The sequence below is a fragment of the Onychomys torridus genome, chromosome 16 (assembly GCF_903995425.1).
Source record: "Onychomys torridus chromosome 16, mOncTor1.1, whole genome shotgun sequence".
Classification (NCBI taxonomy): Eukaryota; Metazoa; Chordata; class Mammalia; order Rodentia; family Cricetidae; genus Onychomys; species Onychomys torridus.
Window position 1 is genome coordinate 57,683,800 of NC_050458.1, and position 27,584 is coordinate 57,711,383.

Consider the following 27,584-nt stretch of genomic DNA (forward strand, 5'->3'; position numbering starts at 1 on the left):
GAGAGAGAGAGAGAGAGAGAGAGAGAGAGAGAGAGAGAGAGAGAGAGAGAGAGAGAGAGAGAGAGAGAGACTGGAATGGCGCTTCCCAGATCATACAGGGGTGAGCTGGAGGTTCCAACCTAACACCCATGTGTAGAGTCATAAGTAAATGGCATTACTGCAAGGCGGTAGAGACTTTACTTGGGAAGAAATGGATCTTCTGGAGTCTGGCGTGTTCTCTCTCTCTCTCTCTCTCTCTCTCTCTCACACTCTCTCTCACACACACACACACACACACACACACACACACTTTTTTTCACACACATGTTTACAAAATAGTCCACTTCCATGTGGCCTTTTCAAGCATCCTTAGCGTTAGCTCCTCTCCCCACCCTGTCTCTGCCCTATGCTTTCACATTCCTCAGCATTTCAGCTTCCCAGTTACCAGTCAGAGCAAGAATCACCAGTGTGTGAGCCACTGTGGGCTCTAACAAAGAGACAAAGGTTCAGTGACGACCCAACATTTCTGGATGTGGACAATCTGAGAGTTAAAATATCTGTGGGGGAACAGTCACAGAGGGACTTTTTTCTCAGTTTCCTTCTGTGAATGCTTCCAGGTAATGACAATGAATGTCAGGCAAAGATTTTGCTTCTGCCGCCCCTGCCATGGAAAAGGGGAAATTAAACTATAATTATCATCATCATAATCAGGATAATGATGATAAGTGTGTGTGTGTGTGTGTGTGTGTGTGTGTGTGTGTGTGCGCGAGCGCGCTTGGTGTGGGGGTTGGCATACATGTGTACACACGTGAAGGGCAGAGGACAACCTCTGGTGTCATCGGTGTTCAGGAATGTCACCAACCCTGGGATTTCCTACTGACCCAGAGCTTACCAATTAGGCTGGGGTGGCTAGCCAATAATCCCAGGGATCCTTCTTTCCCGACCTCAGCACCGGGATTACAGGGCCATAGCACTGCATCCGGCATTGTCTGTTGGGTTCTAGGGATCTTTACTGAATGAGCCATCTGGTCAGCCTGAAAATCAGTTTTAAAACACACCAGAGTGCTCCATTTTTCATAGGTGGTGGGAAAGAGACCCAACTCCAGACACTCTTGCCATTGTGTCCCACATAGAGGTGAGGGTGTTCTCTTGGGCTGAACTGGGAAACAGAAAGTTCAAATTCTGGCTTCCAGACCCCACATAAGACAAATGCCCAATCATAAGACAATAATGCACTTCCCTTCTCCTACACATCACCACCACCGCATTGCCAAGGAGCTACTTGCTGCAGTTCTTTCTAACACAGTATTTTGTGTCCTTTGTTCAACAACAACAACAAAAAAATGAAAACCAAATGGCAGAGGAAAACTCCTTGAAGAGAATGAACAAGTATGAGAACCAATCAGACATGGAAGGAAAGTTGGGAGGGTCAGACAAACAATTCCAAAGCAGTAACTGACACGCTGAGGGTTCCAATGGAAACATGGAAACTGACAGCAGAAGAGAGGGCCGCGCAGACATCCCAACTGCTGCTGGACAAGGCGGGACGGGCACATGGTGTAACAATGGTGCCAGGAAGAGGGGAGAAAGGAAAAGCATTGGAGATCCTAACCACTGACTGTTTCCTAAGACAGACAGACAGCCATGGATCCCAGACATTCTGAGAATAAGCACCATGGCATCAAGTCTAGGAGTTTTCTATCAAACTTGGGAAAGAGTAGAAAGGGCCAGTGTCGATGGAGACTAGGCAAATTTATTTCTCTCACAAAATGCAATTTTTGCATCCTTTCCATGGGATCTTATCTTGGAACTGTTAAGTCTTCAAGGAAATTTCTTTGAAATATCATTTCTTAGTATTGTATTTGGTAAAGACTTAAGGAAAGGACAAAAGTCATGTTTTCTCAGGAAGATGGGGATGATGAAAACTGCATCAGTGCCAGGGTGGTGGTGGCACACACCTTTAATCCCAGCACTCTGAGGCAGAGGCAGGCAGATCTCTGTGAGTTCAAGGCCAGCCTGATCTACAGAGTGAGTTCCAGGACAGGCTCCAAAGCTATACAGAGAAACCCTGTCTCAAAAAAAAAGAAAGAAAGGAAGGAAGAAAGAAAGAAAGAAAGAAAAGAAAAGAAAAGAATATCAACAATTAACAGTGTTTACTTCAGAAATAAAGTAGAGGAACAGTCAAGGCGAGGGAGAGGGGCGGGTGAGGGGAGGGCCATGCTCCTCCTGATTTTATCTGTAGATATCATTTTGAATTTCAAGTTCTGACAGTCCCTGTTGAATTTTTCAAATTATGGTCATAATAAGCTATGTTCCCAAATGGCTACGTTACCAGCTATGTAAAATCAGAGGCATAATTTCAGAAACGGAGGTAAGTGAGGCCCTTTGTTTCGCTTACATTGACAGAACAAGGCTAGTAGTGCAAAATAGAGTCCTCCGCTCGCCTCATAATTGTGCAAATCAATAATACATGAGCACACAGGGGTTCTTTTAATGATGCGAAACTTGTTGTAAAACTGTACATCCTTTAAGATTCTTTTTAAATGAAGACATCTTTTGTATATGAGAATCAGGTGTCTCAACACACCAAAAGTTAGTTTTAAAATCTGATGGTTGAAATAGAATTCACTGAAACTGATTTGAAATTTTTGAAAGCTTTCAACTATTAGATTTGAAAAGTGCATGGTAACATTGACTAGAGTTAGTTACTCTGTATCTTACAGGAATCGGGAAATTGAAACTACAAGCCAGTTCAGCTCAGTTACACCTCAAAAGCCAGTCAGCGCTTTCAACGTTTTGATCTTCAATTATGATTATTTTCCACCTAGCTTCTCCATTCTACCTAGTGACCAGATTTTCATCTTCATGAATGCAGAAGGGAAACACTTTTCTCAACCATTTTATACTTTTCCTGAATCTGTTTGTATTTCTTTGGCAGCCACAATCATGCACACATATTTGGGACAGATTTTAACACAGGTTTTTGGTTTTGTTTGTTTTTCTTTTTTAACATCCTCATCTGAGTCCTAGAGTTGTGCTCATGTATACCAGCCGGGACAGAAAACATCCTGTTTACCACCCAGTCTCTAGCCACCAGTGTTACACAAAGTCCATGCTTCTTCCAGGTGGCCATACCTTTCCAGGCCACTGTGCCTCTCTTTGGAGCATGGGCTTTCAGATGGGATTAAAACCTCCTGGGATTCAGTGGTGTCCCAGTGGTCTGGCTCTGGTCTTCTCTGTGCAGTCGTACTCTGAGGTTAAGTCCTGTAACTTCAAGGTAGTGTTCTTAATGTCACGTCCTCAGAAGTCAAGAGAGTTGACATTGATCTCTCCATCAAGAAGGGTTCAGGAATATGCCTGAAGCAGGCTGCATTAAGTCTGAAAGTGAGGGCTGAGAAGTTTCAGCCCTGGATGCACTATGGGATGCTTGCCAGTGGGTGTGAGCACAACCTGAGGACTCAGATTATATATAGCTTATATACTCATGGGTTTCTAGTGGCATGAGTCCAGAAGAGATGCTCATTTTCTTCTGCCTCAGGAAACAGGCCTTCTGGTGTTGATCAGCATCTAAACATCTAAACTCCTCACTCAGGAGTTTTTATCTCCCTGTGATAAGGGCAAGCTTCCATGAAATCTGACACTTTTCCCTTTGAGACTGTCATGCAAAACTCTTGGCCACTAATACTGCCAGGTCATGGATTTTGAAACCAAACTCAAAAGGTATTGAAACTTCAAAAGTTCTCTGTGATTCTTTTGTCTCTACCATGAATTTCAAATTGTATTGAATGATTTAAAGACTTACTATATAACTTGAAATATTCCAGAAATATAATTTGCATACTTCACATATTTTAACTTTGAAACATTTTAATACAATCCATTTGGTTATAAAATAAACTTGTCATTTAATAACCATAAATTACGTCGATAATTTCCTCTGAGTTGTCAATAAATTTAACTTCAGTATAACATTTTAGACAATGTTCTTAGAATCTTCAGGTTATTACATAATTAAACCATTGCTTAGTAATATACAATTCCTGATAACTTTTTTTCACTTATTATTTCTTTAAAGGATCTGTTTTGGTTAATCTCACCCAAACTGACTTCCACAAGGTAAGTCTGAACCTACTTTTCCAGATTAACAAATTACAAGTTAAAATTTTGTTCCACAGTATAAAAATGCCTTTACTAGTCAGTTTCTAACATGTTAACCCTGGACCAACCTTTAATAGCTCCAGTTCATACTTTTTTAAGTGTTCTTCAACTAGAGAGCTCTCCTCACACTTCTCAAAGTGCTCTTCAGTTAAACTGTTCTCCTCTTAAAAAAATACAGTGCATAAGTATGTCATCAAAAAAATTAAATAACTAATCTATAGATAATCCCTGGCTAAAAAAACCAATATTGATGGGAGTGATGAATAATATGTAACCATAGTTAAGGTATTAATATGTAAGAAATTAATGAATGGTTTACCCTAACACTCAGCAAATAGATATGTAAGTATGTACACAAGACATTTAAAATATGATTTTATTTTATTCCAATAGTAAAAACTTCTACATATATTATATATATTCATATATTCAATAGAGACAGAAATAAAATCTCCATAACATAAAGCAAACAAAAATTAATTTGGCCTATATCAATATTAGTAGATCTCATAAAGATAATGTAAGGATGAGAACACAAGATGAAATCTCAGATTAATGCAGAGTCTGATGTAAGTCAAATTTAAAAGTGCAGAAACCAAAGCAGTGTAACACTGGCATGCAGAAGACATATAGCCAACAGAATAGAACAAAAAAAAAAAAAGAAAGAAAAAAACCCTTTACTATACAGTCAGATTTTTTTTTAAGATTTATTTATTTATTATGTACACTGAAGAGGTTGCCAGATCTTATTACAGATGGTTGTGAGCCACCATGTGGGTGCTGGGAATTGAACTCAGGACCTCTTGAAGAGCAGTCGGTGCTCTTAACCTCTGAGCCATCTCTCCAGCCCCCAGATTTTTTTTTAATGAGGAAGCCAAATCATTCAGTGGAGAAATGACCATCTATGCAATAATAGTGCTAGGGAAACTGAATATTCATATACCACTCTCACCCAAAATCATATTAAAACAACTCAAAATGGAAACAACACATAAAACTACAAAACTCAGGAGAAAACATCAGGTAATTTCTTGGATATGATACCAACAGTACCAATAATAAAAAAGGAAAACAGAGCCAGGCAGTGGTGGTGCATGTCTTTAATCTTGGCACTCGGGAGGCAGAGCCAAGCAGATCTCTGTGAGTTAGTTCAAGGCCAGCCTGGTCTACAGAGCAAGATCCAGGACAGGCACCAAAACTACACAGAGAAATCCTGTCTCAAAAAACCACACACACACACACACACACACACACACACACACACACACACATACACACACAAAGGTAGGGGATGGGGGGAACCGTAGATAAACTGGAATTCATAAAATTGTGCTATTAGACATTATTAACAAAGAAGCATGTTTTATAGAGTAAGAAAATACTTGCCAATAATTTTGTCTGATAAGAGACTTTTCAAGCTTGATTTCTGTTGCTATGACAAACACCATGGCCAAAAGTAACTAGAGGAGGAAAGGGTTAACTTGGCTTACAGGATATAGTTCATCATGGAGGAAAGTTAGGAACGGAGCTGAAGTGAATCTGCGGCAAGAACTGAAGCAGAGGCTGTGGAAGGTTATGTGTATTGACTTGCTCTCTGCCACTTGCTCAGCTTGCTTTCATATACAACCCAGAACTACCTTCCCAGGGGTAGCAATGCCCATAGTGGACTATGTCCTCTCCCATCAATCACTTAATCAAGAAAATATCTCACAGATATGCTCACCAGCCAATCTGATAGAGGCAAGTCCTTGATTGGAGTTTCCTTTTCCCAAGGAACTCTAGTTTGTGTCAAATTGACAAAAAACTAACAGCACAATTGGCCCCTTGTCAACTTGACACACAAATACATCATTTTTATACCATAACAGTTTCTTTCTTATTTATTCCAAGATCTCAATGCAAAACATGGTGTAACTTTAAAAGGCCCATAGTCTTTGCAAAATTCAAACACCTTGAAACTTCAAGGACCTTTTTTAAAATATAACAAATCTCTTAGTTCCTATAAAATCAAAAACAAGTTAAATATTTCTTACTCTAAAAAGGAAGAACCAGGGAGGGAGTAAAAAGAAAGTCCTACAGCATAAATAAAATCCTGTAACTTCATATCCAGCATCTGGAACTCACTCGTTATCTTCTGGGCTCCAAGGGGTTGGACAATTTTACTTCTCTGATTCTGCTCTCTGCAGAACACATTGCTTGCCTCATAAGCTCATGTTACCTCTACTCTACAACCTGTGGTACCTTGGTGCTCATCCCATGGTTCTGCCATCTCCAATATGCTGGAATATCCATGGCAATTGAGGCTGTACTATTATAAGGCATTATCTTGGCCTCTTCAGGCACTAAGCCTCAGCTTCTCTCCATGGCCCTTTTGATCCTGCCATTTCCACTGAAACTGAGGCTTCTTTACCAATGGCCTCTCCTGGACTCTCTTCAAAGGTATTCTACCCCTGCCATACAATGCCAAATCTCAGCAGCTCTCCACAAGCCCATCATGCCTTCCAAACCAGTACCATGTGAAAGAATGGAATACATCATCTGCTGTAAAATTGATGCATAGCCTTGGTGTTCTCCCACTAGAGAACAGATTCTGTGTCATAACCCTGAAAAAAAATGCTCCCCAGAAGATTTCACCACAGTGATGCTGGCCTCTTCTTAATCACAGCTGAGTTTTCAGCCCTAACTAACCAACGTAAATTGTTCCAGTCAAACAAAGGTTTTACCTTTTTAAGTGATACTTATTCCTCTTATTCATCAAAGCTGATCCTTCAGTCCAAAATTACCAGAAACCATTGGTTCTTAATGCAAAATATGACACAAACAACTAAAGCAGAGTCTTTGAGAGATTTCCAAACTTGTCTCTGAACATGCACAAGCCAGGCCTCCACAGAACAACCCATTGAGCTCTGAGAATACAATTGCTTTTCCAGCCCAAAGCTCCAAAATCTGTCTACAGTCCTCCCAAACCACCAACACGGTCAGGCCCATCACAACAATCTACCATTCTGGGGTACCAATTTTTGTATTAGTTGTTTTTCTGTAGCTGTGATAAAACACTGTGACCAAAGAGTTTATTTTGGCTTACAGATCCAGAGGGAAGTAGTCCATCATGGCAGGGAAGCAACAGTAAGTGGCAGGCAAGCATTGTGTCAGGAGCAGGAAGCTGAGAAATCACACCTTCAACCCTCAACACAAAGCAAGGACAGGTGCCTGGGAGTAGAGTGAGGCTAGGAACTCTCAAAGCCTGCTCCCAGTGACATACTGTCTCCAGCAGCGCTACACACCATCTCCTCATCAGCACCACTAACTGGGGACTGAATGTTCAAATGCCTGAGCCTTTGGGGACCATTTTTCCCCTCAAACTACTCACCAAGCACTTGGTCTCCTGTTGCTGGCACTGGCTGGTAAGGTGATGAGGGACAAATACACTGATAAAAGTATAGATATAAAAAGTGGAATGGCCAGGGAGGAGAGAGGAAGAGAAATGAGAAGACATCGTTTAATCAAAGTAGAGTTTCTCTTTACCAGGATAAGAAGATCAAGATGAGTATCCAACATGGTAGATGTAATTAATACTACAAAGTTATACATTTAAAATTATTAAGATGGTTAAGTTTTATATAGCCTGTATTTTATCAAAAAAACTATATAAATAGCAAATTTAATATGTTAATATTATTGTCTTATATATGTATAAATATCAAAATGGATGCATATAAGGTCTTCCCTTAAAATGTAAAGTATTCTTGGTCAAGAGTTTTACTGTTTTATATAAATTAGACAATGATACAATGAATAGTAAACCTACTGGCCAATATTCCTGTTCTGCATAATTGCAAAAAATCTTCAATAAAGTACTAGCAAAGCTAATTTAACAGTGTGCTTAAAGGATCATCCATTTACTATACTCAGGTGGAGTTTATCCAGGGACGCAAGATGGTTAAATATATAATTCAATATACATGCTATATTCACACTACCAGAATGAAAGAAAAACAAACAACAAACAGATCATTTCAATAGATTTCAGAAATGCATTTGATGGAATAAAAAATCCTTCCCTGAAGAGAACTCCTAACTTAATAGGCTTGGGTGAAAAATGCACCTTAAGACAAAAGGCTATGTGATGTGCCCACAGCTGATAGCATACAGAATGGGCGAAAGACAGTTTTTCTTCTAAGACCTAGAACAAGGGTGGCCCTTTGGGCTGGACAAGGATTTGCTTTGATAAAACCTCCAAAAATGCTGTAGAGGCTCATGACTGTAATCTCAACACTTGAATGAGAGAGAGAGAGAGAGAAGCCAGAATAACTGACTCCTAGTATTGCCTATATCACTTAATTAGCACTGCTGACTGTCAGTGAGTTGTCCAGTCGGCATGGAACTTTGCAGGGGAGGCATGACTAAAGATGGCGCTTGGAGTTCCTGCTGTATTTAACGCTAGAGATTTATAATCTGCATTTCATTTCAACTCCAAGTCGTGATCCTGGCTTTCCAGCTACTTGTCCTGAGTTCACTTTTTACCTTTGTTGTAGTACCAAACAGGCTGTCTGCCCCCACTGGGCTGTAAACACATGGGACAACACAATAAACATAGGCTGCTTTAAGGTCAAACAAACAAACAACAACAAAATAAAACCCTTCCTAGAATGTCAATTACAGTTTTTAAAACAGAGTAACAAATGTCAGCTTTGTGTATTCACACATACTATGATAACTCAAGCCACACAGTTATAGGGGGAGAGGCTGCAGCTCCTTGGGCAGCTTGCCTACAGCAAATCAATAGTGGTACAGGGAACACGGTCTACTTTGTCTCAGGGGTGCAAGGGATTGATAGAACATGCACTTCGCCTTTGAGCAATCACAGATCAAATGGTACGTAACCATGACTCTCCCGCTCTCAACACAATCCTTTTGAAGCCAGTGCTAGACAGACGTGTTTCTGTGTGACTTTCAAGTTCTATTTCCACAGCCTTGCTTGAAAATCCGGTTGCTATGGTGACGTGTACCTCTGCAAGCACTCTCCTTCACAACAACTAAGTTCCACCCTATTGAGGAAAAGTGGCGTCTATGACTTAACGGTTCAGCGAAGGCCGACGGAGGATCTGTGCTCGGATTTCCAACCGAGAGGTTTTTAATAAGCAGTTTCAGCTTCTAGAATCTGAGAAGGCAGAATAAGAACAGTTCTAAATTTAGCAGGCTGATCTTAAAGGCCATTTCCTTCCAGATGAAAAGATACACACGTTGAAGTATGCTGAACTGGCGTGCCACCACTGGGCTTGTTTCCGGGCACTGGGAAGAAAGAGCAGGTGTTTCAAAATGAGCCAAAAGGGCTATGTGAAGAGCAGACACCTCCTCCAATGCTATGTTCTCCTTTAACCCTGTTGTCTGCCCCCTATTCAAACAGGTACTCATTCCACTGGGCTCCCTCCCAATTGTTCCTGGAGCCTCCCACAGACCCCCCTATGAAGAGGCAGAGCATGGGAAGGTGGGCCAGTCCCCAGGACAGGTGAGAAGTGGTCTCCATGTCAGAGCCTCTCTGAATGCATTCCCCTAATCATAAGCCCATTCCATTAGAGCATTCGATTCAGTAACAGCATGTGTCACAGGCTAGACAGGATTATTGTTGACTAGCTGCATTAATACCTCTGTATTTATGTGACAAATTACATCCCAAGTTCTGAACAACAAGCTTCAAAAAGAACTCTTGAAATGCAACTTATTATACTAGATAACTTTATAGCTTACTGAAATACAAATACCTCCAAAAACACAAACTGATTTCTTCTTTTAACACATCTAGAAATTATCATAATCCTCATTAGCATAATGAAAGGCTTGTGGTACTTAATTGTGTTTGGGATGAATATGGAATACACAAATAAATCTAATGTAAAAGACCTCTGATATGGGAAACATCTTAAATTATGCTGCACATGTTTGACATATTTCATCTTTAGCTGTTTTCAGGAAAGATTTTTCTAAAGCCTAAATAAACTACCAGTCAAGCACTCCCAAACAGTTTTTAACACAAAACTGAAAGCAAGAAATGTCTGTGCTAATAAAATGGGCCAATAAGAACTACGTTTATGATCAAAGACTCAAAGTTAAAAGGGTCACAGTCTAGAAATAAGAATATCTGATGACATAAGCATTAGCATCTCAAACTAAGGTCTGCTCTGAGGGAACCACATAGTTTGAGGAAAAGGGTGGTGGGCTTGGGCAATTCTCCAGAAGTGACAAGGCTGAGCCAGCAGATGTCTGTATCATTACATCTCCACCTTGGAGACCATGGTTTAATTGTGATCTCCATATAAAATCACAAAGCTAAACGTATGGGGCAAGTAATCACCTTTTAATAGTATAGCAGGGTTTTGGTTTTTTTGTTTGTTTTTATTCTAAGAGTTAATCCTTCATGTTCATTCTCTCTGTCTCTTTCTCTCTGTCTCTTTCTCTCTGTCTCTGTCTCTATCTCTGTCTCTGTCTGTCTCTCTGTCTCTCTCGATCTCTCTGTGTGTGTGTGTGTGTGTGTGTGTGTGTGTGTGTGTGTATGAAGGCATCTCAGTTTGTCATATGTCTCTGTTTATTTTGTTTATTTGAAATCCTTCCTCTGTTACTATTGTTAAGTAAAAACAAAAAACAAAATACACTCTCCCAACCAAAAAAAAGGAGAGAAGGAGAAGGAGAAAGAAAGAAAGAGAGAAGGGGGAGGGAGGGAGGGAGAGAAGAAAGAGAGAAAAAGAAAGAAAGAAAGAAAGAAAGAAAGAAAGAAAGAAAGAAAGAAAGAAAGAAAGAAAGAGAAAAGAAAGCCAGGTCATGTCAGTGGCCAAGCTGACATTTCCCAGCTCATCTGTAGACAATCACAGTTTCTTTGATCTTAACTTAAAAAACAAATCTTTCTAAATCATACATCCAAACATTTGGCAAAACATATTAAAACAGATTCCTAGAGCAACTAATTTAGGTGGTCTTTCTCCTTTACCTGTCAACAGGCCCAGTGTTCTAGCTCTTTCTCTGTTCTCTGTTGGCTCTTGCCATGGACCCTTTTCTCCCAGTTTCACAGTGTGGGCACTGTCCTGGGTGCTGAGCAGAACACAGTCCCCTGCACCTCCCTCTAGGGCCTGGAGTATGATGCCCAAGATCTACCTTTCTACCTTCCTTTCCAAGCTCTGCAGCAGCAGTTAGAAAGTCCAGTAAATAACAGACCTAAACCATAAAGCATCAGTCCTCCTTCCCATGGTAACCTTCTCCCATGGTCACTTAATATTAGGAATGTTTTAGGTACTGCTGCCCCAAATCTTGGGTTTGTTTTCCATCTTCTCACTCCTGCCCCCACATAAACTTAGTTCTAGCCTTCGGGGTAGGTATAAAGTTCCCTGTTTTTGTATCCCTGGTCTTTTCTAGACTGTCTTAATTCAGATTTCTCCTACCTTCCATTCACGCTAAGGCTAGAGTTGTTCAACTGGTCACTCAACCCCCTTTCTCCAGTTAACCAAACCGGTACTTCCTTTAGTGACTTAGCCACATGGTATACAACATGGCACCAAGAGGTGAGTTTTTAAGTCCTTCCACGTGTTGCAAGCAGTGGGTGCAATATAGCTCTGTTGATTGTTGATAGTTTTCATGTCCCTTGGCTTGATACTGCAAGGCACACACTGCTGGTAGAAATGCACAATACTACAGCTTCTGCTTGATAATTTCTTATAAATAAGACATATGCCTACCATACTTCCTGGTCCATTCTACTCCTATCTATGTGAGAGAATCAATTCAGTCATTTTTTTTTGACACCCTAAAGAAAATGAGCCAATATTTAAACCAATATTTTTCTACGTGTAACAGTGGTGTATACATCTGGGGTGTTTCACAGTTTTCTCAACCAAGTATTTTCAAGTGCTTGAAAGAAACAGAGCTCAGAGAACAGTGTGTTTGGAGAAGCAGGCACATCCTCTCTAATGACATTAAGGAAACCTGCAAGACTAGAGTGCCAACTTCATTATTCCCCCCAAAGAAATTGAACTTGTCTTTAGTTTTATCGGCAGACATGATGGGTGCTAAGTTTACTCACTGTCTTGTTGATCCAGCTGTTCCCTTTACAGTAGACAGAACTAATGAACGTGGGGGAAAGTGACAGCTGGGAAGTCGCAAACAGGCCTGTTAGTCATTAAATCTGTATAGACTTTGTCAAGTTCCTTCCTCTGAATACCTCACACCCTTTCCAAGTGTCACCGCCTAAACCTTTCCAACACTAATGGCTGGCTGAAGAGTCAGCACATTGCCATCTCCTTTGCAGGTCTGGGGAACCACCACCCCCCAACACACACACACACACACACACACACACACACACACACACACACACACACACAGGTCTGTATGTGAAGATGCTTGCTTCCTTGCTTACTGGATAAACTAGAACAGCATCCAAAATCCTTCTTCCAAGTCCAAACCCCAGGTGTCACCAAGGTGACTTCAGTTAGGCCAACTGCATAATGAAAGAGCGACAACTTACAATGTGCCCAATGTTGCAATGTTGCAGTCATCAGATATGTGTTGTCTTTGTGGCCTGTGTGGCTTTTTTCCTCTTATCCTTTGTATTTTTAGTAGTTTTATTTAATTATACTTAGGCAGCATAAAAGCCACCGATTTAAAATATACAGAATGCATTTTAGTAAATGCATATAGTGACAGGGCTACCATCCCATTATAGATTTACAGTACTTTGAGAAGACCCCAGATGTTATCAAGTCAATCTGCAGCCAAGGAACACTCCTTCCAAGATACTAGACAAGTGCTGACCTGTTTTCTGTTCTTACAAATTTCACATAAGTCAGTTGTTACTATATACAGCTTTTGTGCCTCTCCTTCACTCCAAATGTTTGGTTAAGTTTCATCCATGTTTCTCTACACATCATGGCTTTCTTTTGGGTGACCACTGTTTTACTGTGTGAATATTCTATCATTTTCTTTCAACAGTTGGTAGAAACTCAGGTTTTATTTTTCATCTATAATGAAAGAAGTTACTAAAAAACACGCAGGACATTCTTTGTATTATTTGAATCCTTCAACAGATTTAGAGGTACATTTTTATTACCCATAATTTGTTTAATTTTGGTAGAATTTTTTAAATGTTCTTTATCCCACTATTGGGTGTACTGTCCTATGAATGTCAGCTAAATCCAATTGGCTGAGAGCATTTCTCAAATCTCAACATTCCTAACTGAATTTTTGACTACTTGTTTGTAGTGGGTAGCCATCCCAGCATTGGCCTGGAAGTTCCAACCCCCATTGAGGCTTCAGTAATGATCACGCCCACAAGGCGGTGCAGAGGAAGGAGCGGAAGACCGAGGAGCAGGAGGAGGTGGTCTCTTGGTTCCGGGATGCGGGACACTAGAGGTGGACCGAGCAGAGTTCTCCAGAGAACACCGCCAGACTACCCTATACCTTTGCCTGCAACCTACCCCTTCATTTGTAAGTTACCCCACAAAATAAACCTCCCTTTTAACTACGTGGAGTGGCCTTAATAATTTCACCAATATCTGGCGCCCAACGTGGGGCACGAACCCACGACCCTGAGATTAAGAGTCTCATGCTCTACCAACTGAGCTCTGGAGAACTCTGCTCGGTCCACCTCTAGTGTCCCGCATCCCGGAACCAAGAGACCACCTCCTCCTGCTCCTCAGTCTTCCGCTCCTTCCTCTGCCCCGCCTTGTGGGCGTGATCATTACTGAAGCCTCAATGGGGGTTGGAACTTCCAGGCCAATGCTGGGATGGCTACCCACTACACTTGTTTGTCAGTTATTAGGTACTGGAATCTATATCTAAAAAAATACATCTGCCTACTTCCCCTTGTACTTAATCACTGCTGTACCATGTATGACAAAAAATCTCCTAGGTGCAAAATAAATAGGGCTGAAGTCCATTTTCTTCAATGAGCAGATACTTGTATGATCATGATGAGACCCCTCTCATCCTTTGATGATGACAGTGATTTTAACATTCTTTTGATGGGTGTTGAAGCTGTAAAATGTCCCATTCCTTGAACTTACTTCTCTGTGTCTTTATTAAATTTATGCCTTACAGATTCCATACAATTGAGTTTTCTGTACTTATCCCATCTGGCAGTCTCTTTTTAATGAGGTTCCTGTACCAATTTCATTGGATATGATTGTTATAAATTTGATCTTGATATTTTTCACTCATCAGATCTTTTCTCCCTCCACCTTTTCCCTTTGTTTTTAAGGTTTACTTTATTTTATTCTAAGAGTGATTGGTGGTTTGAGAGTAGTGTCCCCCATAAACTCACATATTAGAACTTGCAGTTCCCAGTTGGTAGTTGTCAGTTAGGGTTTCTTTTGCTGTGAAGAGACACCATGACCATGGCAACTCTTAAAAAGGCTAACAATTAATTGAGGTGGCAGCTTTCAGTTCAGAAGTTCAGTTCATTACCATCATGGCAGGGAGGATGGTGGCGTGTAGTCAGACATGGTGCTGGTGTAGTAGCTGAGAGTCCTACATCTTGCAGGCAACAGGAAGTTGACTGAGACATACTGGGTGGTATCCTGAACATAGAAAACCTCAAAGCCCACCCCCATAGTGACACACTTCCTCTAACAAGGCCATACCCACTCCAACAAAGCCACACCTTCTAATAGTGCCACTCCCTATGAGATTATGGAAGACAATTACATTCAAACTACCACAGAACTGTTTTAGGAAACTGTGGAGTACTTGGAAAGTGGAGCCTTGACAGTGGAGGTGTGTAACTGGAGTGGGCTTTGAGAATCCATAGCTTATCCAACTTCTTTTAGTTTGTCTTGTATTTCTTGTGCACTGTAAAGATGTGATTTCCACACTTTCTGCTTCAGCTCTCTGCTGCCATGCATCATCTACCATTATGAACCCTCCTCCTGGAACTCTAAGTCAAAATAAACCCTTCTATAAGTCACTTTGGGCCATAGGGTTTTAACACAGCAACATAAATTCTGATAAAGAGAATTTCACCTAAATGAATGTGCATACAGTGTGCATGCAGTGTCAACAGAGGGTACTGGATCTTCTGGAACTGGAGTTAAGATGGTTGTGAGCCACGAGGTAGGTGATGGGAACCGAAACTGGGTTGTCTGTAAGAGCATGAAATGCTCTTAACCACTGAGCCATCTTACCAAACCCTTCTTTTCCTTTAAACAGAGATATTCTTTATCTCCCTTACTTTATCACTTACAAGTCTTGTCCACATCTCTCTTTCATCTCTTCCTGGTGGCCCATTCATCTGAATATGTGGTCACTTGACATTCTGGCACGGATCACCAGGAACACTTTGTTCTTGTTAAATCAGCCCATTTTCTGCTTCATTCAGTTTTTTATTATTTATTCAAGCTTGTGAATCTTTTCTTTCTGAATCTATTGTTTATCTAACCTGGTATTTATTTCAGCTCATGCATGTTTACATTTTTTAATTTTTTATTTATTTTTATATCTCTCATGTCTCTACTTAATATACTTATTTTTGTGTGTGTTGTTTGTTTTGTTTTGTTGTTTTCCAAGACAGGGTTTCTCTGTGTAACAGTCCAAGATATCCTAGAACTAGCTCTGTAGACCAGGCTGGCCTCAAACATATTTAATTATTATTCTCTAGTTTTCTTCTAGTCTTCAATGTGTGGGATACAGTTAGAGCTTGCATTTATGGTTCTGTCTGCATATTTGTCTGGTCTTTCATTTCTAGATCGATTTTGTTTAGTTATTTTCTCCTCATCATGGGTCACATGCTTCTGTTTCTTTACATTTAACTAAATTCTAATCGTTGAGAATTCTAAGTTTTAGGGTGTCCTGTAATTTCTGGGATTATCTCTTTTCTCCTTTTCTATCTTTGTGTCTTTAGTATACTTGTTGGCTCAAAGAAATAACTATAATGTTGCCATCAGAAATTATTTTTAAATGACAGAATAAAACTCAGTTACCTACTATCAGTCTATTCATACCAGGGTAAAGAATAATTTCTGGAAATTATGCTGTTTATTGTTCACATTAGAGAAGGAATTGTATTTGTAGCTTTTAGGATAAAACAGAGTCGGTGGTACTTAATACAAAGTACTTCTAGCTGAACTATTTTGTATTTTGAATGGTCAGGTAAGTTTGAGTATTGGTTTTGAATGAAGAAGAGGAGAGGGAGGGGAAGGGAGAGGTGGGGATTGTAGAAGTGTCAGCATATACATGTAGTCATTTTCATTAATAAGAACAATCTGCTTCCTCTTCCAAACTTCATCAACTGTGATGCTCACTTGTCTTGTGAAAGTTGTTTTGAAATTTTTCTTTCAATATAACAGATAGATGACTAAGTCTTATATTTAATCCATATAATACCTATATAAAAAAACACAGGGATGTAGAAAATGATCTGGGAAAATTTGGGGGAGGATAAAGAATATGATCAAAACATGTTGTATGGAATCATCAAAGAATAAATAAACAATTAAAGAGATATGCACACTATGCATAAGGATGTAAGAGTTTGGTGGATATAAGCTATAAAGCTAAGCTGATCATGGTAAACATGGTTTTCTTCCCTGCAGTAATTTTCAAAAAATTTGGAAGAGATGAGAATTCCTCAGGGCCCATGCCTCTGATGGATTACTGGTTCTATTCAATTTTATAGCCACCTACAGGACTAAAGACACCAAGTTGAAAGAAGTCTGGGATGAGTATAGACTTCTCTACAAGCCTATTTTCATGAATCAGAGAAATCTAATGGTTCCAGCAGCATTAAAAACACTATATTCAGTAAATTTTCCATAGCTGCATTTCACATACTCCTGATAGAGACTATTTCTGTTTCTCCTCATGCTGCTTTCCCAGCAACTGCTCATCACAAACATTTCTACCTAGCAGATGGTGGTTTGCTCCCCTTTCCTTTGTGGCATCCCACTCCCTGCACTCCGCACTGCATAAACATCGAGTGTAATAAACATTTCAGCTGCTCAGAAACTGTTCTGAAATTTATGGCAGAGTCAGTTCAATTTGGAAAGGCAGCACAGATGCATCTATGCAAAAGAAAGGATATTATAATAAAAATACTCATTATTAACAGGGCCAAAGTTAGTAACAGCATTTCATGGTTTTGTTTTCTGCACCAACTCCCCACCTTTCTGTAAGCAGAAAAATCCAGATTATTAATCATGCCTATTGTCACAAGAGACTGAGACTTGATTAAGCACCAATGACTTCTCTAAATAATAGACACATTTTAAGAAGGACATTTCAGTATGATTAGCAAACAAACATGGGCAGCTCTGAGCATGGAGTTATGGAGGATTTTATAAGGGAAATCTTCATAGAAGAGATGTTATATGAATTGTACCATGAATAAGAGTAATAGTTTATCAGACAAATATGAATATAAGGAATATTCCAGGAAGAAAATATGCTACATGTATCAAAGACTAAAAAGCAGGAAAGACAGAAATGTCTGTTGGGTACATTAATAAGATCAAAATTTACATACAAATTTTCCAACTCTGTGACAGACTCTTAGGCAACTTCTAAGTGAAAATATTTATTTGGACTCACAAGTTTAGATCTTTCTGTCCTTGTTCATTGTCTCCCATAATTTCTGGGCCAATGATGAGGAAAACATCACAACAAGGAATATGCTGTGGAGCAAATATGTTCACCTCATTGGGTAAGGAAGGAGAGCAAAAGATGAGAAGGGAGAGGTAGAAGAGAAGAGGGAGAGAGGGAGGGAGAGAGTGAGAAAAGAAGGGAGGGAGGGAGGGAAGCAGGGACAGAGGGACTGAGAGATGGAGGGCAAGAGGGAGGGAGCAAGGCAGGGCAGCAGGGAGGACAGGATACAGAATCCCATTTAAGGGCATGTCCCCAATGACCTTCTACTAGGACACCCCCTCCTGAATTTGCCACCACCTCCAGTAGCATTAACAGCTGAGGACTAAGCTGTTAAGAATTGACCAGTTCAGGTCCAAACCACAACACAGGAACTGAGATTAGAAAGGCGAGTTGTTAAAGTGTCTGTCTCAAAGTTGACAGTTCAGCTATGGCTCAAGCCATGATAGGACGAAATTATTCAAACAAACCTAGCAAAAGTGAATCCTACAGGCTTCGTATGTGGTGTGTGAAACTTACTCAAACCACAACTGACCGCAACGAATCTTTGTTCCAGAACCCAGGAAGTCTAGACGTCGGCAAGCTCCCTCCTTTAAGGCAGCCTTTCTGTTGACAATTCACCCAATCTGATGAGTCAGACTGACGATTTCCCTCCAGAGCATCAATTCAAATATATGCATTGTACATGCCTTCTGTTTACCTTGATCTCTCAAAGAAACAATAAAACTTTGTACCTTCCTTTCACTACCCCATGACCCAACACACACACACACACACACACACACACACACACACGCGCGCGCGCGCGCGAGAGAGAGACAGAGACAGAGACAGAGACAGAGACAGAGACAGAGACAGACACAGAGAAAACTCGCTGATGCCCCAGGTCACACAGCAGTTATCTGCTATGCCTATATTTTGCCTGGCTTTGCTCATCACAGATTAGAATCTTGTCACAGACAATTAGCAGTGGAAAGCCAATGAATGCTTTCTATTAAAAGAAAAAGGATAGAGTCCTTAACAGTATCGAAGCTAAACTTCTTACCATTGAATATAAAACAAAACAGTCATCATTAAAAGGCTGGCGTTCTAAGAGTTCCAGCAATGAAACCAGCAAAATCTCTCAAGTGATAATCTGTGAGTGGCAAGTTTATACAGATTAATTAAGAGTATAAAAATATACCCAAACATAATAAAAATAGCAAGCTCTTCGGGTTTTTCTTAAATTAAATATTTGTCCAATACCCATCTTATCCTCCTCCTTCCATCCATTTATGTGAATTTCATTAATCAAATTAGCATGTGAAGCCAAGGGGAAAATGACAAGGAATGAAGGGCACAAAGCAAGATAACAAATACAAGTACTCAATTCCAGACCGCAGTGCAAAATAATATTAAAATCCAAATCTCAACAGCATGAATTTAGGGAGATTTGCATGGTATCCAGAAGTCATTTATTACTAGTTTTTCTGCACTCACAGATAAATGAAGTCAAGAACATTTCCATTCCCCAGCTGCAGATTTTCTGAGTGTGGTAGAATATTAAACAATTGGGTTGAAGCATTCTCTGCTTTAGCTGCTAGTTCTGAATATAACATGAGTAATCAGCACAAAATAGCATTCTTAGACCTCTCTCATTGTAATCAGCATGTTATTGTTACAATATTATGGTATCCAAATAAAGTGAAGTCTCCTCATTCTTAATTTTTGAATGTGTTTTAAGAATAAATTATAATAATTTCCAAATGCATGAATGACAGCTTTGTGAGATTACATCTTTCTTGTAAAAATGATAAGGAATTGACTAATGAGTCTATCACACAGAGTCCATTAAAGGTGACAGGACAAAGATCCCTTGGAGACCTCATCAAGTGGAAACAATATGCAGGATTAATTCCCATCTATTCAACTTCCCCACGTTTAAATAGGAAATGAGCTTTGAGTGACAACTTTATTTAGTGAGTCAAAGACTGCTGAAATTTTTTATGAAAAGGTGCAACTTACATGCAAAACAGCAGATTTTTATTAGGAGCTTTTGATGTGATACAGGGGGGAAAAACTCTCATTAGACACCAGTTAATAAAGGGCATAAATATAAATCACTTGCAAGTTCGAGCTGCATGAAGTCGGCTGTGTTTGCAATCATAGCCTCATCACTGTGTTTATTAATATCGATCCTATCTACTGCCGTGTCTCCTTTTATATCTAACTCATTTGAAATCATAATAGTTTCTCATAATTTGGTTTTATTTAAAACTGCTGCTGATTGTTTAGATATACATCCTTAGACATGAATTTCTAACTATAATTTTTGGAGCTTAGATATTTTGTTTCATTTAAGAAAAACAACTTAAATCATGAACACGGATCTCATATATAGGAACCAAAAAAAAAGGGGGGGGGCCACTGATACTATGTAACACAGAACATTGAATTTTAGACTTTAAAAAGGTTAGCAAAAATAGTCCTGTGTAGCTAAATTACTTAAAATCCATTGGTAATAATAATGTACCTGTGTGAGTTTTATTATAAAAACAGAGGAAATGATATTATGTACATACTCATCATGTTATATTCGACACAACCATAAGAGAAAGTAACCCTTGAAGTAAGAATGTGAAGGCAAAGCAAATTTTAGCAAAGGCATTAGTATTGTCCTGACAAGATAGTGTTCTTAGAACCATAAAAAGAAAACAGTCACTCAAAGTTTTACATTTACTTAATGTTTTACCAACACATGGGTCTTGGCGTATCAACACACATATCTCACAAGCTTTTGTATACTCAGAAGAATGTGTTAGCAAAGGAGTAGTCCTTTAATTACTAGTAAGTTGGTAATATGTTAATCACGATGCACAAAAATGTGGTTAGCAAATCCACAATAAGCTAGTTTATATTTTTTAAAATGTGCCTGCTTAGTGTTAGGTCCATTAGGAGTGCTCCAGTTCCTTTGCTATGGGTACCCATGTGTCTAACACACTAACACATCATTGGGTACAGACCAGGAAATGATCCCAAGTCCATATAACAGCACGCACAGAGCAATCCCCCAGTACTGAGACTTTGTCCTGTTGCCGTGTTGAACCACCAGCAAGTTGAGATCAAGCCAGTTGTCGGATGAATGAGTACTGTCCCAATATTTGGTTGTGTGCTGCAATCATCTTACTGATCCTTTAGCCCCAATACTTGTTGCAAACAGGCAGTAAACACAAATTAAAGATACCCAGCAGGAGTGTTTTCTGAGGGATGTTTTGTGCTCAAGCACCAACCTATCAGGAGGTCCATGATGTTGGGTTTCCCAGCTGTGAGTTTGTTAACTGAGTTAAGAGATGTGATACCTATCTCTTCATTACCACACTCTTCCCTTTGTGATTAGCAGGGCATCTAAAGGTCAACACTTGATGCCTATGAAATCATTTGCCTGCTGTCTTACCACCCAGTCTCATGTTTGCTTGAGTCAAATATTTTATAAAAGAGTTAAACTGATTATGAATTATGTCATCCTTATTCTCAGTAAGATTCACTTTTAAAGTTCCCTCAACACCCAGACTTATTTCCTTACCCTGCATCATATTCTGCTGAAAAGATAATGCCTAATTCTTTACATTTGATTAACAACTTTTAAATGAAGTGGTCAATCTAATCATACTAACCAACAGTGGTAAAGAAAGTGCGTGCTTTTTGCTTTGTGAACTTGTCACTTGCTCTATATCCAGTAGCTTTCAGTTCATTTGCAGATGGGCCAAAAGATGTCCTTTTAAATTGGTTCACATGTCACCTTTTGTTAATTGTGTATATTTTTTGCAGAGTAAGGTGGTTAGATGTGGCTGGGTTTACAACCAATGAGAAAGCAGAACAGAAAGTCTATATAAAAGACAGGACACACAGAAGTAGCTCTCTTGTGGAGAGGAAAGACAGAGCAGCAGTCAAAGGTAAGGTTTTCAGCTCTCAGCTATTGCTCTGACCTCTTGGTTTTTAACTCTGCAACTGGCTCTGTGTTTCTTATTTAACAAGACAGTTACATCTACAGTTAGATACCTGTAAAAACACAGATACCTGTAGATGCCTGAAGAAGACAATGGATCCCCTCGAGTTGATTGAAATTCATAGCCTTTACAACTGTTTGTTTTTGTACTTTTAACATACCAGTAAATGCAATCCAATCATTAAGATCATTCCCTCAGTCTGTGTGGCTCTGCTGCCCATTTGTGTCCATTTGTCCACATTTGTACCCACTTGGAAGGCTTGTTTATTTTAGTGACAGCTCTGTCATGCTTGGAGTGGGAAACCTTCTGTGACTGCTCACCTACACACCTACTAATAATATCCAACTGCTGTGTTTCTGCAGTTTTTTATTTTCTGGGTGTTTTTTGCCATTACACATAATTTGCCTTTAATTTAATTATTACAGTACACCTAGAGCATATTCTTTCCATTTTAATATTATAAAACCTTAATCCAGAAACTCGAGAATCCCCCATCACCACATTCCTTGATCATGTTCCTTTCTGATTTCTAGACATCTTTGTAAAATGGAAAAACAGATGCAATGAAAAAAACCGCAAATTATCACATGCATTTCTGGACTCAGCTGGGTGTGAAGAGGGCCTGGGCAGGAAGCCATTACCTAACACCTACAGTCTGAGCTGGCTTCCCTCTGCTCCTTGCTGGTGTGAACCAGTGGGATGACTCATGACACACTGCACAGGACCCTAACAAAACATACTCTAACTGCTGAGAGAGTAGAGTTTAAGGTACCAGGCCTGAGTGAGAAAGGGTGGGTAATGATCACCTACCTTTGCTTTGGCAGTGCTGTGCAGTCATATGAAAGACTACAGTGTTGTTAATTGTGTCCTATATTCCACTGTGTGGACTCTACCAAGTAATAACTGACTTTAGTCTCAGTACAACAGAAAATTATCAACAAAGAGCAAACCAGTACACAATTACAAATTTACTCTTGAAGCCCTAATGAATTGTATTAACTATGGACTTTTTCCCCCCAAGACAGTGTTTCTCTGTGTAATAGTCCTGGCTGTCCTGGAACTCGCTTTGTAGACCAGGCTAGCCTCAAACTCACAGAGATCCGCCCGCCTCTGTCTCCCATGTGCTGGGATTAAAGGCCTGTGCCACCACCACCCAAGTGACCATAGAATATTTTTATATGGGAGAAATTAGACAGAACTTCGAAATGACTACTCAGGTATCACAATTAAAAAAAAAATGAGGGATGACTTGCTTTGCTGTAGGGAGCATTTTTTTTTTTTGCAAGATAAATTCAAAAAGTTTATTGCACCAAATGTTGCAGAAAAATGGATTAAAATAATACATGAATGTTGTTTTAAGAAAAAATTTCCACACACTGACGTGGGTATCCATTTAACTGATTTAAAAAACAGTCCTACAAATTTCTCTTAATGAAAGTTCAATAATAATACATCCCAGGATTTTCTCATTTTTAAAACACTGAAATTTAAACACAATGCAAGCTCATGTTCCAGATGTTCACCAAATTTGACATCTTAAAAATCAACATTCAGAAGGGGCTGCTTTAGGCAAAAATTGTAGAAAATGTCCTCTCCACCAAGCGCAGTAAAAATAAAAAACAAAAAAACTGGTTCACATTAACTAAGAGAAGCTACGGGCCTTTTCAATGTAATGATTTAAAGTATGCATGAACACAATACCCGAGTGTACGCTGGTGGAAACTCCAGACATTTTAAAGAATTTAAGGGTCCTTTGATATTCTTTATGTGCATCCAACTAACAAAGAACCTGAAAAGCTATAGACTAGTGTATAAAATCTGAAGGCTTGATTTTAAAAGCCCAGACAACAATTTAGCATCATTTAGCAAGTGGGGAATTTCCTCCCTCCAAAAAAGTTAATTCTAAAAAATACGGTGAGTTAAAAAGTTGTGGTGTGTAAACAGCAGCTCTGGGAGATGGGAGAAGATGAGTTCCTTTCCGTATAAAACAGCACACTTCTGAAAAATGGCTGGATGCACACATTCTGAGCTCCTGTTCCCTGATACTCTGAGGAATAGAAGAAGAGAAACAAACAGAGTCTTTCTCTAAGTAGTAAAAAGAATAGACGGCTCCCCTTGGTTTGAATTTATGTTTAATTTTCATCAAGTTTGCTTTTTCCTGGGAGATGTGTGCACTGCAAAGTTTTCACCTCTCTGACCTGTTATGACAATCTATCTCCTTCCCCTTCATCTGAAGTCAGAATTGGCAGCACGTTCCTTATCCTGTGAACTACTTCTAAATGACATGCAGGAGAAGAAAGACACTGCAGTGAAATGTATAGAAATACATTTTCTTGGCTTACTGGGGGAGCCAACAAATATCTATGAGTAATGCCCCTGTATCACCAGCTAGCAGGGCACTTAATAAAACCCAAGCAACTGTCACACACAGGTTAGAAGGTCACTTCTCACATATAAGATAAACTAGAAATCTATCCAAAGGATAGAATCAGAGAGAATGTTATGAAGTTTGTTGGAAAACAGTGAATGAGCTTTGTGTGTTATTTCATTTCCCAAGGGTACTTTGATAAGCATGCACACATATTGCCAGTGCATCCTGGGACCCCAGTGCTGGGGCAATGCAGAAAACAAGCAAGTTCAAACCCATAAATGCCATTTAGTAACAAATTAGGTATTTGCCATGGGAGACAGGAAGACAAATAAGTAAAATAAAACTGTATATTGTTTTTACTGCCAACAATGTGGGGAATGACAGAAATGTAAAAAAAAAAAAAATCCACAAAGAAAATGAAGATACTGTCCTTCAAGAAGGGAATGATAAGGTTTCTATTTATAGCATTCACCTTAAAAGAATCACAGAGTCTGGTACCCATCAGTGTGTGATAAATGAATGGACAGCACCAAGCACTGTAGGAACTCGAGTTTGTGGAGATTGTGGGGAAGAAATGGGAATTCACAGACATGCCTTATTTAAGAAACAACAATCATATTTCCAAATGAAGTCCAATACTAAAGAAACCATCAACTTTTAACATGCTCCTACAACACTATTTTGTCCCAGAGGCACAACAGAAAATCTTTTACCTGGTGATAGTCAGATTTGAGTGTGACCCAAGTAGAGTGCTCAGCTGCCATGTTCAAGGACTGGGGTTCAATCCCCACCAATGAAAATAAATTCTAAATTGAGTAGGAATCAAGACTCACTTTGAGGGTTTGCTGAATGTGATGATTCAGATTCCAGTTCAAGAGTCCAGGTCTGGATTCATCCTTGATTCTGACAAGTGGGGTCCATGGATAATCATTGTTGCCTTCCAGTGTCAGTCTCAAAGACAGAGACATGGTCATTCCCTTTGTCCCTCGGGCCTTTGTCCATACAAGTTGTTTTGTTTTCATTTTAGTCTATGTCCCATATGACTATTCCAGAACTAGGGCTGAGTTCAGCCTTCTGAGAGCAAAATACTGTATCTAGAGTCAGAATTCAATTTTTTATTTATTTCAGGCAATCAACAGCACTATAAAAAGGCTGGAAAGTATTAGTATCTAAAATCTACTTTCTTTATACTAAAAATTAATCAAAGAACATGCTAAGGTTACCAGATGAAAGAACAGGATGATCGATTGGTTTTCAATCTCAGATACATAACAAATCCATGAAAAATCTAACCAGGTGTCTTACACTTCTGTTTGTTCAATCGGAATGGGGGATGCTCGCTCTGCAAAGCAGGCGTTTGCCTTTCATTGCAGGGAGACAGAGCAAAGAATGCGAACTAAGTACCTTTCAGTGGCACATTGACAGCCAAGGCCAAACGCCCATTTGAAGGAGCTCTTGCCCTGGGAGCTGCCATGATATCAAACACCTAGACACTTCCCCACAATTTTATCCAATCAACACAATCCTCTACCAGAAAGATCTCTTTAATCCCCACAGACCCATTTAATGAAAGATGCACAGAGTCGGTTAATGTGCATGACTTCACCGTCTTAACATCTGATCGTCTAATGACACACTGTACAGCCCACCCCTTCTCAAGTACCTTTGTGCCCTCCTGCTTTAAATATCCTTTATTTCTGAGGTGTTGGGGTGGAGCATTCATTTTCCTTTTCTCCTTTTTGTATCTACTTCCCACTCCCACCTATTCCCCCAAGGAATTCTATTTGTTTTTTTGCAGCAGTTGTTTGGTGTGTGTGTGTGTGTGTGTGTGTGTGTGTGTGTGTGTGTGTTTCAGTTGGAGCAATGCTAGCATTCAGGCATCTGTGGCTGGAATATCCTGTGTAATTCAGGACTTTTAGCAGGATTTTTGGGCCCTGGCTTTCAGATAGCAGATGCACAGACTGTGACAGCTAAAACCACATGCAGATATTGCAAAGTGCTGCTCATGGGACAAACTCCTTTCCTCTGAGAACTGCTGTGTCAGTCAGGGCTGCTCATAATACTACAGCTTGTCTTTCTTCCTGTCAGGGGAGGGAAAGGGTAGTGATCACCTCTTAACAGATAAGCAGAAGAAAATTTGAAAATTTGTAATATGCACAATAAGGCCTGGGGAGGTGGCCTAGCAAGGAGATCACCTGTCTTACAAACATAAAGATATACTTTTGGATCTCGTGAATCCCACAGAAATGCCAGGTGGTTGTGTTAGCCTGTGTAATCTCAGCCCATAAGCAGAGATCCCTGGAGCAATCTGGCTATCCAAACTAGCCAGCATGGTGAGCTCCAGCTTCACCAAGAGACACTGCCTCCATATAGAAAGTGAAGAGCAGTGGATAGAGATACCTGATGTTAGTGTCAGGCATCCACATGCACACACATACACATCCACCTGCACACATATGTGCACCCTCCCACACATGGACACACAATATACATGCATACTGATGCAAACTTACGTACATACGCAACACTAATCATACCCAAAAAGTCTTAGAAAATTTTTTTTTAGATTTTATTTATTTATTATGTATACAGGGTTCTATCCGCATGTATGCCTGCATGCCAGAAGAGGGCACCAGATACCATTACAGATGGTTGTGAGCCACCATGTGGTTGCTGGGAATTGAACTCAGGACCTCTGGAAGAACAGCCAGTGCTCTTAACCTCTGAGCCATCTCGCCAGCCAGAAAATTATATTTAAATGATGAATAATATTGCAACTAAATGATAAGCAATTTAGAAAAAAAGTGGCTTCCTGAATGCCAGTTAAAAATACTTTCAGGTTTTCTCTTACCACAATCAGAATGACCACGATGACCAAGGATTCTATCAAGGATGTAGGGAAAGTGGGAGTGCACAATGGCATATTCGCTACAGAAATCAGTATAGAAGTTCCTCAGAATGCTGAAAATCTATCTATCACAAGATCCAGCTATATTACTCTTGGATATACACCCAAAGAATTCCAGACTTGTAGCATGAATCTTAAAAGGTCTTATTAGTAAAATCAAACCTGAGGCCAGTTATTGGAGTGAATGCTGGAAGATCAGAGAAGCAGAACAAGCCACAGGTTCCTCACCTTGCCAGTTCCTCTGCTGTTCCTGTTTCCTCAGACTGGAAGCCTCTGAGTCCTCATCCAGAATGAATCTCAGCTGAACTGTGCTGCTCAAAGCCTAAAAGCTTAACCAGCCAAATGCTTCTAGTTTCTGGTCACACCTTATATATCTGTCTGTTTTTGTCATCACTCCCTGGGATTAAAGGCTCACTTCTTGAGATTAAAGGCATGTGTCACCAAGCCTGGCTGTCTCCAATGTAGCCTTGAACTCACAGAGATCCAGAGGGATTTCTGCCTCTGGAATGCTAGGATTAAAGGCGTGTGCTACCACTGCCTATCCTCTATGTTTAATATAGTAGCT